This window comes from Neoarius graeffei, chromosome 13, assembly GCF_027579695.1.
Source record: "Neoarius graeffei isolate fNeoGra1 chromosome 13, fNeoGra1.pri, whole genome shotgun sequence".
Classification (NCBI taxonomy): Eukaryota; Metazoa; Chordata; class Actinopteri; order Siluriformes; family Ariidae; genus Neoarius; species Neoarius graeffei.
Window position 1 is genome coordinate 32,318,758 of NC_083581.1, and position 12,817 is coordinate 32,331,574.

The window sequence follows — 12,817 nt, forward strand, 5'->3', positions numbered from 1 at the left end:
TTTGTATCGAATCTTCGCTCGACCATTCAAATCGTGGTAATACTGAGAAAATTCAGCATTGTTTACAGACATGCTTTCAGCAGCTGCCATCCTAGTTGCTTTGTAGATCCACCATCATGGTGGACGCTCATGACGTAGCACATTTTGATCACGTGGTTGCAAGTCATCTATATAGAATTCCCTAGATAGGAAGTAGGGAATAGTGAATGAGTGATTTCGGACACAGCCTCTCACTCTTTCAGTGGGATCGCCCACTGTAAACAGGATAAAATCTGTCAGCCACAGTTTAGGCTACCTGTTTGGGTTAAAAGTTCATTTATTAGCACACTCAAAGCAAAACACACATGCATGTATTTGTTTTATGCATGTACAGTGTATAGCTGTGTGTGTCCTGCCACTGACTGTCCAAGTGGGTCTGGTACATGTAGGAGAAAGAAAGAAAAGAAAGAAAGCACAACTTTATTCATCGCACACTTGTGAAATTTCCTCTCTGCATTTAACCCATCTGAAGCAATGAACACACAAGTGAGCAATGAGCGCACACACACACACCCAGAGCAGTGGGCAGCCATGCTAACAGCGCCCGGGGAGCAGTTGGGAGTTAGGTGCCTCGCTCAAGGGCACCTCAGCCCAAGGCCATCCCATGTCTTTGGATTGTGGGGGAAACCACATCTCATCATTGCTGAGGAGTGTGCTCCTATCACCCAATCAAGCATCCAACCAGAGCAGGTCATGATACTTTTTAACCATATTAACATGCCATTGTTGTGTATTATGCCTGATGTCAAGACTGTCGTCTCTGCGAGCCTACCACACAGATTTAATACTTGTCATTTTTAGGGCATACTTAACAACCTGTGTTTTCTCCCCCCCCAATCTGTCCCTCTGAGTTACATGTTGGTCCTGGGATTGAGATGCTGGCCTCTTCTGCCCCTCGGACCTGCTTGATCCATCCTGGTGCCCTGTGTCTGGTCAGAGTTTTATCGCATCGCTCCTGTGAAGGATGGCCCCATAAAGGACAGTTGAGGGTTACACCTGGAGGATGCTCTGGACTCTTACAGTAATGCTTTTATGGCTGAGGACTACAGTTGACTTGCTAACTTTAGGACTGCAGTTGTCATGAACAGTTTTGCACTCAAGTTTCCATCAATGAAGAGTTACAACATCAACGAAACTGTCTTCATGTTAAAACTGTTAGTTATAGTCATGCTGTCTGTTGTTGCCCAAATGAGGATGGGTTCCCTTTTGAGTCTGGTTCCTCTCGAGGCTTCTTCCTCATGTCGTCTGAGGGAGTTTTTCCTTGCCACCGTCGCCACAGGCTTGCTCATTGGGGATAGATTAGGGACAAAATTAGCTCATGTTTTAAGTCGTTCAAATTCTGTAAAGGAGCAATTCCAGCGTTATGGACGTGACACTTGAACTCAAAATGGCAACAAATGACCCAGTGCATGTTTTATTGTCTCCCAGTATTTAAACAGGTGTTGCATATTTTAAGGCTGTACCATACTGGAGAAGTGATAGAACAAGAACAATTCCCATAGTACATCTAGGGCATGCCAGAAAATGCCAATAAAAGATGCGTTATGGATGTGACAGAAAAAGTATCACTTTTCTTGGGTGACTGTACATTTTTATCAAACTTTGTGAAATTGTAAACCTAATGTTGAAATGGAGATATCCATTTGATAGAGGGGTCCAAGGTGAATATTAAAAAATCTTTGTTTAAAATATTTTGTATTTTATGCAGAGTTTCGGAAGGAAAAGTCAGCGTTATGGATGTGACGAAATTCCGTTATGGATGTGACGCGTCTGAAATAGACATGGCATATGTTTAGAAAATCAGCAATTTAACCACCATAACCCTTTGAAAAACTCTCTAAATATCAGCTAAAACTATCAAAGTTCTTAAATAATATTTAGGATGGCTATTGTTTTGCTGTTTTGTGGATTTTAGCATACATTTCTGTGGCTTGTGGCAATAATATAGAATTGTACATGATCAAAGTTATTCGTGTCATTAGCTAAAGTAGTGAAGGCGAAGGGAACAATTCTTGTGACAAATTGGTTCAACTTATTCACATCTGTAAAATACAGGCCTAGGTGATATCTCTGGGAGTGGTTTTGATGTATTACATGTTGCTTTATTTTTGCATGGTGAGGTTGACATTTTAAAAATATTTTAAACAAAGATTTTTTAATATTCACCTTGGACCCCTCTATCAAATGGATATCTCCATTTCAACATTAGGTTTACAATTTCACAAAGTTTGATAAAAATGTACAGTCACCCAAGAAAAGTGATACTTTTTCTGTCACATCCATAACGCATGGAATTGCCCATAGCTGCTTTGTGACAATGTTTATTGTTAAAAGCGTTATACAAATAAACTTGACTTGAAACAGGAGCACCCGGAGGAAACCCATGCAGACACGGGGAGAACATGCAAACTCCACACAGAAAGGCCCTCGCCGGCTGCTGGGTTAGAACCCAGAACCTTCTTGCTGTGAGGTGACCGTGCTAACCACTACACCACCGTGCCACTCCAAGGAGTGCTAGGAGTCTGAGATTAACAGGATTTCATGCACCCAGATTCTCCTTTCGGCTTTGCCTTCTGTGCAAAACGAGCATCAAAAGCAGCTCTTCCTTGCTGTCACTGTTAGCCGTTGTGTGCTGTTGAGTGCACTGGGTGTGAACACAAACAGCATAAAACAGCTACATTTTCCTGCAAAAACCAACAACTGATAGTCAGGATTATAGTCATGGTGTGACTGCTCCAGACTGGAGCTAAATTCAGGTATAGTCTAGTTATAGTTATTGGTGTTGTGGGACTGGAGCATAAACCACCTGAAGATGGGGCTAACACACCGGGGTAACCCCCCCCACTGTAAACCAGTCATGCGCAGTGCACGCGCGAGCACACTGTTCATGTAGACAGGCAGGTCGGCCAGCCAATCAGATCAATCGAACCGAATGAACTGATTGGATGGGATTTTTACAGCTTTGCGACAGGCACGGACGACGGATATATTTTTTTCTTTTAATTATCAACGCATTTGATTTATTCACTGCTGCCAGGATGTAGAGAGAATTGAACGAAATGTATCAAAAATCCTGTAATTTAAAAAAAAACTATTTTAAAGATTTAGTAGGAAATGTTAATCACTTCCGGGACTTGTAATTGTTATTAAAACGGTTAAAAAGTGATACCTTCATGATATCTGATATAGCTCAGAAAAGCACTGTATCGCGTCATAATTCGTCACGATATGATTTTTTACATTAATGTTGATTAGAAATAGAAACTATTCTTCTAAAATGAAACAACAAAGGCAAGATCATGTATGTGTGTCTTATTACCATGGTAACACAAGTAGTTATACAGCTGCGTCTTTCTAACAAACAAAACTGCTGTTTGAGACCCAGCAGTAAAATACAGCTTTCAGGAATAATAATAATAATAATAATAACAGATAGCGTGCTTTCCCCCTTTAATCCTCCCGCTCCCAGGAGTCACACTTTGTACAGACAGAGAGCGACGCCACAGTTTAATCTTCATCACACACACATGATAAATAACTCACCCGAGTTCAGCTGATCAACGCGCTTTTCTTTCAAAAGGCGAGCTTGAGATGAGCTGAAACTTCAATGTCATGAGTAATTTGGTCAAAGCTATTCTTCAGGAGCTATGCCTTAAACCTTTCACAACACAAACAAAAAACAAAGACGGGGATTTCATTTTTTTTTTTTTTTGCATAGTTCCGTTGAATTGTGGGAAATGTTGTACTCGTTCACAGAGCGCCTATACAAACTAGTCTTTAAAAAAACTATCATTCCCATATAGGAAGAACAAGACGGAAGGGGCAGCAACGAGTGACGTCATGCCTGAGCGTAACAGCGGATACGATTCTGATTGGTTGATGTTCTCTAACGGTCTCGCGAGGTTTCGTCCCTCCCTCCCTCCTCCTTGTCTGCTAAAATAGCATTTCTATTATTACTTTGAAACATGTGCATTAACAGTTCTATTGGTTTTAATATTTAAAATTTATTATTATTATTATTATTTTGATACTTCAGGTCATAATAATTCTTTTTGAATAACCTTGATTTTTTTCTTTCTGTTTGTATGCCAGTGTAAAAATAATTTTAGATGAGACAGTTTCTGGTGTACTATGCAATTTAGAGAGCATTCAGGGCTTGGCTTATGGTGAAACCCGTCCTAATTATTAATTTCAGGTTATTATCAGACAAACCCACTGGTAGGTGCATGGCCATACGAAAAAGAACAGTAAAGAACTTATAAGAGTTTACCACTGTCTTAGTAGTAAATCCTTATAAATATAAGAATAAATCCTTATAAGGATTTATAAATAAATATATATGCCATGTATGATTTACTCCTGAAAGTGGCCCATTTTGCATTTTCCTCATACAAATTTTTTATGAAAATCTAGTATGTATGAAGTGAACATTGTGCATGGTTTTTACAGATAATGTGTATGATGAATTACACCGTCTTTGTATGCTTCATGTAATGTTTGTAGTTTTAAATTATATTTGACAGTTTAAAATGTATATGCCTTTTATATGTAAATCCACATATGTTTGTGTTGGATTTACATATAAAAGGCATGTACATTTTAAACTGTAAAATATAATTTAAAACTACAAACATTACATGAAGCATACAAAGACGGTGTAATTCATCATACACATTATCTGTAAAAACCATGCACAATGTTCACTTCATACATACTAGATTTTCATAAAAAATTTGTATGAGGAAAATGCAAAATAGGCCACTTTCAGGAGTAAATCATACATGGCATATATATTTATTTATAAATCCTTATAAGGATTTATCCTTATATTTATTTATAAATCCTTATAAGGATTTATCCTTATATTTATAAGGATTTACTACTAAGACAGTGGTAAATTCTTATAAGTTCTTTACTGTTCTTTTTCGTATGGGATATACAGTACCTATAGAGTCTCCACCCAACTTTACTGTTGACACCACGCTACCTACTGGAATGCATGGTGTTAACAGTAAAGTTGGGTGGAGAAGGGATAATAGGCTGGAGCTGGGGCCTCAATCCCACTGAACACCTTTGAGATGAATTGTAACAGTGATGGCAAGCCAACATCGTGATATTTTGTCCAACATTAGTGCTGTTTTGGCTGAATGGGCAAAAATTCCCACAATCACACTCCAAAAGCTTGTTGAAAGCCTCCATAGAAGAAAGGAAACTGTTATACTGTAGTCGAAACCTTGGCCAAAGTTATGATACATGACTGTAGACTTTGGACAAAGAATATAAAAATCTTTGACCACTAGATGGCAGTGCACTTTAACTAAACCCTAACCATTGAGTGAAAGGGAGGAAGACAGGAATGAGGAAGCAGGACGGATGTGTGATATATATTTTTTCTTTTTTTAAAAATGTAAATGGCGGATTGTGTGTGTGTAACAAGTAGTGATAAGGTCTAGTTATTAACAAAGATGTCAGGAACCATAAGCATTAAAAAAAGCTAGTAAAAGCCTTTATAAAAATAATAATGACTAGAATTGGATGTTACTATGTTTTCTCTAATGTGAGTTTTATTACAATGACATGTTAGTCAAAAACACCATTTATAAAAGTAACAGCCATTTAATAATATGTTATTTTGTTTAACTGGTCTGTACCACCTTTCGATATTTTCCCTCTTTGGTTTTATATTTTAAATGATAATGTGTCTGACATTATGGAAAATTATTTTGTCTTAAAACATTTCATTAAAATATATTAAAGTATAACATATTCAAACAGATCTGATAAAAGTTATTAATTTCCATTATATGTTTTCTTTAACTGGTCTGTACAATCCTTTGCTTTTGTTTTTCTTTACCCATCCTCTGTGTTTTTATATTTTAAGTAATAAAACTTCTGGCATATTTAAAAATGTATATAAAATCATGACTTAAAAACATTTCAAGCTATAATTGCCTAATGAGGTGTTTATAAGCCACATGTGAGGCAAAACTAATAAGGAAGGAGGGTTACAATAAAATAAATATTGTGCTTTTATTTTTTATTTTATTTATGAAGTGTGTGAATGGTTATGCTTGAATTTTGGCCATGCTGGAATTAGGAGTTAGTATGTCAAAATGATATACAAGGACGATTAAAGTACAAGTGCTTATTGGACACTCACAATTCTGAAGTTTACAGTACAAGTTCAAGATTCCACTTCTTGGTTGAAATAACTTCCCCCGTCCTCTCCAACCTCTAATTATCCTATTAATGATCAGCATCTAGCTCATGTTTTACTACATGTTAACCATCCAAATATTCGGTCTATCGGACAACATTGGCGCTTCTGGACCATACATTGTAAAGCAGTCCACAGCAGCTGTTATAAACAAGATGGCTGCCTTACCAGCCTACCAGTCCCTATGCATGCAGTAAATGAGACGGGCCTATAAAGGTGCTGAGGTTGTTTTAACCGATAGCGTGTGAGCTGTCGTGTGGGTGGTGCTGCAAGACTGCATGCTCTTGGGGGATGGGAACAAGGAATGATTGATGGAAGAGAGATGTGGTGTTCTTGACCTTCTTGGATGACAAGCTTCATGCCTCGTGTCTTTTTGAGGTGGTTTGGAAGGGTAAATGGTAGTGCCTTGTTCCAAGTTATGCACTTCCATACAGTTTACAGAGTCTGTTGTGGGTCTATTGTCTTTTATTATTATTTGTTTTTTTTTAAAATATTCTTTCTTTTCTTTCCTTCTTCGTTATTGATAAATTGATAGCTAAATAAATCGACGGCTAACTGATTTCTTTCTTTCTTTCCCCAAATTAACCACTGTCTCATTGTAACAGAAGTAGTCTATGGCTTCCAGTAAAACCCTACACAATGATTCTTCTTTTAGTCTTTTAGTCCAGAGACCCCTAGTGTTAGATTCTTCCTTGCTATGCATAATCCAATGTGTAACCAGTTCATCAACTAATTAACAAGCTTTTCCAGAGATGAGATCAAATATGTTGGCACTATGCATCTGCTGATATCAGACTGCTTAATTAAAATGAGGTAGTCTTTCCTGACACTAACACTGATTAAAGCCAGCTAGGTGTTAAGCATGTTATATTATCTAGCTAAATTTAATCACTTGCATACGGTATCATCTGGCAATCTGCAAACATAAATATTACTGTTAATCAAAACTAGACAGTTAACTTAATTTTGTAAATTTATTCCTTGGTCCACAAGTAAGATATCTTTGATGAGAATATTCTGACTATAATCAGATTGTGTCACTGATTATTCATACATGCTAGTTGGAAAAGAAGAGACTATGACTCAACGTGTTCAGGGTAAAATGATAATCCTTTAAGTGATTGAGTGAACTGACCACATAAAATCAACACAAGACTGGCATGTGAAATGCTTTTTTTACATTCATAAAGCGATATTTGTTACAGTATTGCTTTTCATCTGCATTATCTTGGATGACGATGTCAGAAATCCATCCATCCATTATCCGTAACCATTTATCCTGTACAGGGTCGCAGGCAAGCTGGAGCCGATCCCAGCTGACTATGGTCGAGAGGCGGGGTACATACTGGACAAGTCACCAGGTCATCGCAGGGCTGACACATAGAGACAAACAACCATTCACACCTACAGTCAATTTAGAGCCACCAGTTAGCCTAACCTGCATGTCTTTGGACTGTGGGGGAAATCGGAGCACCCGGAGGAAACCCACGCAGACATGGCGAGAACATGCAAACTCCACACAGAAAGGGCCCCCATTGGCCACTGGGCTCGAACCCAGAACCTTCTTGCTGTGAGGTGACAGTGCTAACCACTACACCACCGTCCTGCCCCATAATAATAATAATAATGAAGATACTATGTCTTTGGCATAAGGACTTCTTCCATTTTTCCTCTCTTTATACACTCCATGACGTGACACAGTTTTGACTGTCTGCTGATCATCTACCACACCTTCCAGGATGGCACTAGATGGAGGCCAGGACTTCCCCATGACCTTTTGATAGACACTACAACACTTATGACTGATTAATACTGATACTCTTTTCAGAGCTGTCTAAATGTACAACTTCACATTGACTTTACAGGCATATAAATCACATATAATAATAATAAATATTATTATTATTATTATTATTATTATTATAAAAGCGGCATGGTGGTGTAGTGGTTAGCACTGTTGCTCACAGCAAGAAGGTCCTGGGTTCGAGCCCAGCGGCCAACAAGGGCCTTTCTGTGTGGAGTTTGCATGTTCTCCCCGTGTCCGCGTGGGTTTCCTCTGGGTGCTCCGGTTTCCCCCAAAGGCATGCAGGTTAGGCTAATTGGTGGCTCTGAATTGACTGTAGGTGTGAGTGTGAATGGTTGTTTATGTCTATGTGTCAGCCCTGCGATGACCTGGCGACTTGTCCAGGGTGTACCCTGCCTCTCACCCATAGTCAGCTGGGATAGGCTCCAGCTTGCCTGCAACCCTGTAGGACAGGATAAGCGGCTACAGATAATGGATGGCTATTATTATTATTATTATTATTATTACAAAAGCGGCATGGTGGAGTATTGGTTAGCACTGTTACCTCACAGCAAGAAGGTCCTGGGTTTGAGCCCAGTGGCCAACAGGGGCCTTTCTGTGTGGAGTTTGCATGTTCTCCCTGTGTCTGTGTGGGTTTCCTCCAGGTGCTCCGGTTTCCCCCACCGTCCAAAGACATGCAGGTTAGGCTAATTGGAGGCTCTAAATTGACTGTAGGTGTGAATGTGAGTGTAAATGGTTGTTTGTCTCTGTGTGTCAGCCCTGCACTGACCTGGTGACTTGTCCAGGGTGTATCCCGCCTCTTGCCCATAGTCAGTTGGGATAGGCTCCAGCTTGCCTGCGACCCTGTACAGGATAAGCGGCTACAGATAATGGATGGATGGATAATAATTACACATAATTGTACATAATATGAACTTTTAGCTCTACAAAAACCATTAATTATGTTTTAAACAAAAAGAACAGATTCATGTTTTAGTGATAAGTGACTGGTAATCTTTGATAGTAATCTTTAAATATGTTTTCTAAATTTATTAACCATCCTTATAACCTGTAAGTGCTGAACTCGTACTTTATTAAACTTATTACTAAACCGTCCAAAGATGGCAGAATTACAAAAGCATATTAAATTAAGAGACTACATGAAAACTGCATTTTATTCCAAGGTCATGGCTTAAATTGCTATTGCTATTGTTTAGGTGAGTTTTGTGTACACTGGCGACCAAGTTAAAAGTGTAGGTATTGATATTGGCTGTGTATTCTTGTATAATCAGGACAATGACATGTACCTGATAGTATTTCAAATCAAGAGCAAGGCATGAGACTCTTAATGCAATATATTTTCCTTATCGATATGTAATTTGTGTAAGTAGCAGGACTAGAGTTATGTTCTCACACTGAGTCAGCGTTTCAGACTGGCTCATAGTCAGATGACATCTTTATTTTTGTTCAGTTAATGGAGGAGTAAGGTGTAAGATGTGATTAAGTATTGAAAAAGACTGACAGGTCTGATCTTGTTTGAGCTGTCATCAGGCATGAGCTTGACTGACACAGGATGCAAGTCACTAAAAAGGACTATTTTTAATTAATTAATGACTGACACATCATGCTTTTTAACTATTTATAATTACATCTGATGTTGTGCAATGTCTGTGAGACAAGTTAGTTCATGCTATCAGAAGCAATATAACAGTGATACAGCAGCAATAAACAGCCAATCTCTGAGCAGGAGAAAGATATGTTAGTCCTCTGTCCTGAAGACTCTTGTGTGCAGAAAGCTGACACTGGAGACTCCTTCCATAAATGTCAAAAAAGCATCTCCTTATTAAAGCCTTCACGACATCAACAATTAGATGTTTTTTCTTTGTTAAATAACACTATTTTATTTGTTTACTATTAGCTATTCTTATATTATATAGAGTATATGCCACACAAATCCCTGTAAACGAGCTGTCACTATGGAAACAATACCTTATTAGAACGAGTGCATTAATATGAACCTGTGGTTTGGATCAAAACCTTCTGACCAATCGGACTTGAGAATTAAACAGTGCCATGGCATATCATCAATACTATCCAGAGTGTCCAAGTCTTGAATGAAAATGCTTTGTGGTATCGTGGAAATCCGGATGTTTGGAACTGAATGGAGTTAAATGTAACACTTTCATTGTTGAAGAGGAAAAAAAAAAGTATTGCACCATAAGTAGGAGTGAGGTAGTAGTGATAATAGAATGAGGGGTGGAGAGGATAGCGGTAGGAGGAGGAGGAGGAGGAGGGTATGACAGATAAAAAGTCAAAGACTCTGCAAGGGTACAAGACTAGGAGTAAGGTAAGGAAGGGTGAGGACGTAAATGAGACATTGAGGAAGAGAGGGAATATGGAGAGAGGAGCAGAGTGAGAGACAAAGAGAGAGGGGTGGAAAGGGGGAACAGGAGTATTTAGTATGCACGGCCAAGCAGCCCCATCTGCTTAGCGCAGCAGTACCCGTCGTATAACTGTCTGTAGGCACATAAAGAATGTCTCTGATTTGATGTAATTCTGCAAAATTAATGACAGCTTTACTTGGGATGGGCCGTGAGGGAATGATTAGTGTTTCATCGTCCATCTGATCATCCGCCATGCCTGTACCAACCATAGCAGTGACTCATACTGGGGACAGCCTTACACCAGTGAATTTCCTCACAAAAACACAGAACCAACACAGTTTTTGAAGCTAAATCCCTGCCAGCAGGCACTAACGATTTTTGTGTGTTGTAATGAAGCTTAGTGGTGTGGCACATGCCAGCGCCTACACACAAATCCTCTGTTATGGCAGCAGAAGGTATCTCTTGCACAAATCCCTTTCTTTAGTGGTGCCTCAGGTGAAGCCGTTCTGTATTTCAGATCAAAGTGGTGCAACAGGCACGTCGTATAGTGAAGCCTGAGGTCTCGCTGTGGTACTTTTACAAGGGCTGCTTTACTGCAGCTGTGATTGGAACGGGGTGTCTGTTTTTTAAAGAGATAGGGAAGGGATCCTGAATTGCAAGCTGGACAGATCAATCTGCTATGGAATGCTTGAGCCAGTTTGTTCCGACTGAGTGACATTCCTCTCCTCACTTGGCTTCTTGCACTACCCCAGACAGTCATCCTTGACCCATCCCCCCTCTCGCCTCCCCCACTTTTACTAGCGAGCGAGGGCATTCCTTTTACTAGCAAGCCTGCTGTGTGTCTGCTGGGAACAGTAAAATGGAAACCCTTGTCTTATCAGAGTGGAGTGCTGGGCTCTAGATCAGGGCCTGTCACCTGGAACACACAACTCCTCTGGGCTACCAGTGCTATGCAGTGGCAGAAATCCCCACACCAATTAAACTGAAACCTGTAGATAAACAAGCAATCATGCTGCACTGGGAGATACATCATGTTCCCCGTGTTCTGATACTGAAAACCTAACAAGCTATGTTTGAACAGGTTTATGGAACTCGACCACCAAGTAAAGGTATAAAATAGGCAATCGGAGCATACGTGTACAAGGAGTAGCTTTGAACAAGCAGCATTGTTTGTGTTAATTCCTGCGTACCTTCTGTACACTTGGCGGTTTAAAGCACGTCTGCATGTTTTCAGGGTTGTGTAAATTCCATTATACACCAAAGACAGACTAATTGTAGTAAAATTTAATATTCAATCTGACTAAGGCTCTGAACATTTGGTACAAGAGTCTACTGTAACTCTGCCAGGTACCTACATTAAAGGAATGTTACAAGCACAGGTTGCAACACAGATCAACAATCTTGCTGATAAAAAAAACCCAACCTTTTTTTTTTTTTTACAGATTTTACCCATTCACCTCTTTCTGCTCTCTATTCCTATGTTTTTCTGTTTGTCTTATTTTATTCATCGCCTCCCATCAGCATTATTTACCCACCCTCCATACCCCTCTCCCTCTCTTACTCATTTTATATATTTGGCTTTTGGAGTTGGAGACCTTTCTCTATGCTATGACCTTTAGGCTTTAAATGAAGCCCCTCCGTGGCGTGTGTCTCTTCATAGAGCACTGGTTACGAGCCTTTGGAGGACCGCAAAGAAATAACGATTCTGATGAAATGGCCCTTTTAAATAGCTATTCCAAATTCCTTCCACCGTTTTCCCTCCTCGTGCCCTTTTCGCCCCTACTGTCTTCTTGCTGCATTAATATTCATGCTGATGAGGATGAGCCCTAACAGCAAACTTCACAAAATGTGAGACCGCAAAGGGAGCAGACTAGTAAGCAATGCAATCAGACATGTGTATACACACACACACACACACGGAATGATACAGTCATGCACATATGTTGACTGAGTTTGATTATAGATGGAGCTCAAACAAAAGCCACATGTTTCAAATGATTTATGGAAAGCAGAAATATCTATATTCACTCTCTCTCTCTCTCTCTCTCTCTCTCTCACACACACACACACACACACACACTGCAGACTTCGTCTCCTTGTGCTGCATACTCTTAGCTTTGTTTTGGAAAGTGGAAAACTGGAACTGACTGAAGCAGCTAAATGTTAACAGAAAAAAAACCCTCCGTGAATTTAATGGTTTAATGTTTATTTAGAGTGCAGACAATCTTGATATACCTGCTCATTACTGAGCTGTAAAATTAGGTCTGAGAAAAAAGGTTGATTGTGTGGGATAAGTAGAGCAATTATGTTACTAAAGAGATTAGAACTCACTTCTTCACCCCTTAAGCCTCCAGACCTCAACCTTTGCATTCCAGCTGCCTGTCACTGGGGTTG

At 39.5% G+C, this 12,817-nt stretch overlaps 1 protein-coding gene across 2 annotated transcripts in view; it reads right to left on the minus strand.

Annotated features, from left to right (window-relative positions):
- The window catches only part of calcoco1a (calcium binding and coiled-coil domain 1a), a 32,959-nt gene extending 29,205 nt beyond the window's left edge, over nt 1-3,754 (minus strand). For both annotated transcript variants that reach the window (XM_060937539.1, XM_060937540.1), the window contains exon 1: nt 3,583-3,754. The gene's annotated coding sequence lies outside the window, so the exon portion shown is untranslated. The remainder of the gene's footprint in view (nt 1-3,582) is intronic.
- Nucleotides 3,755-12,817: the final 9,063 nt, after the last annotated feature.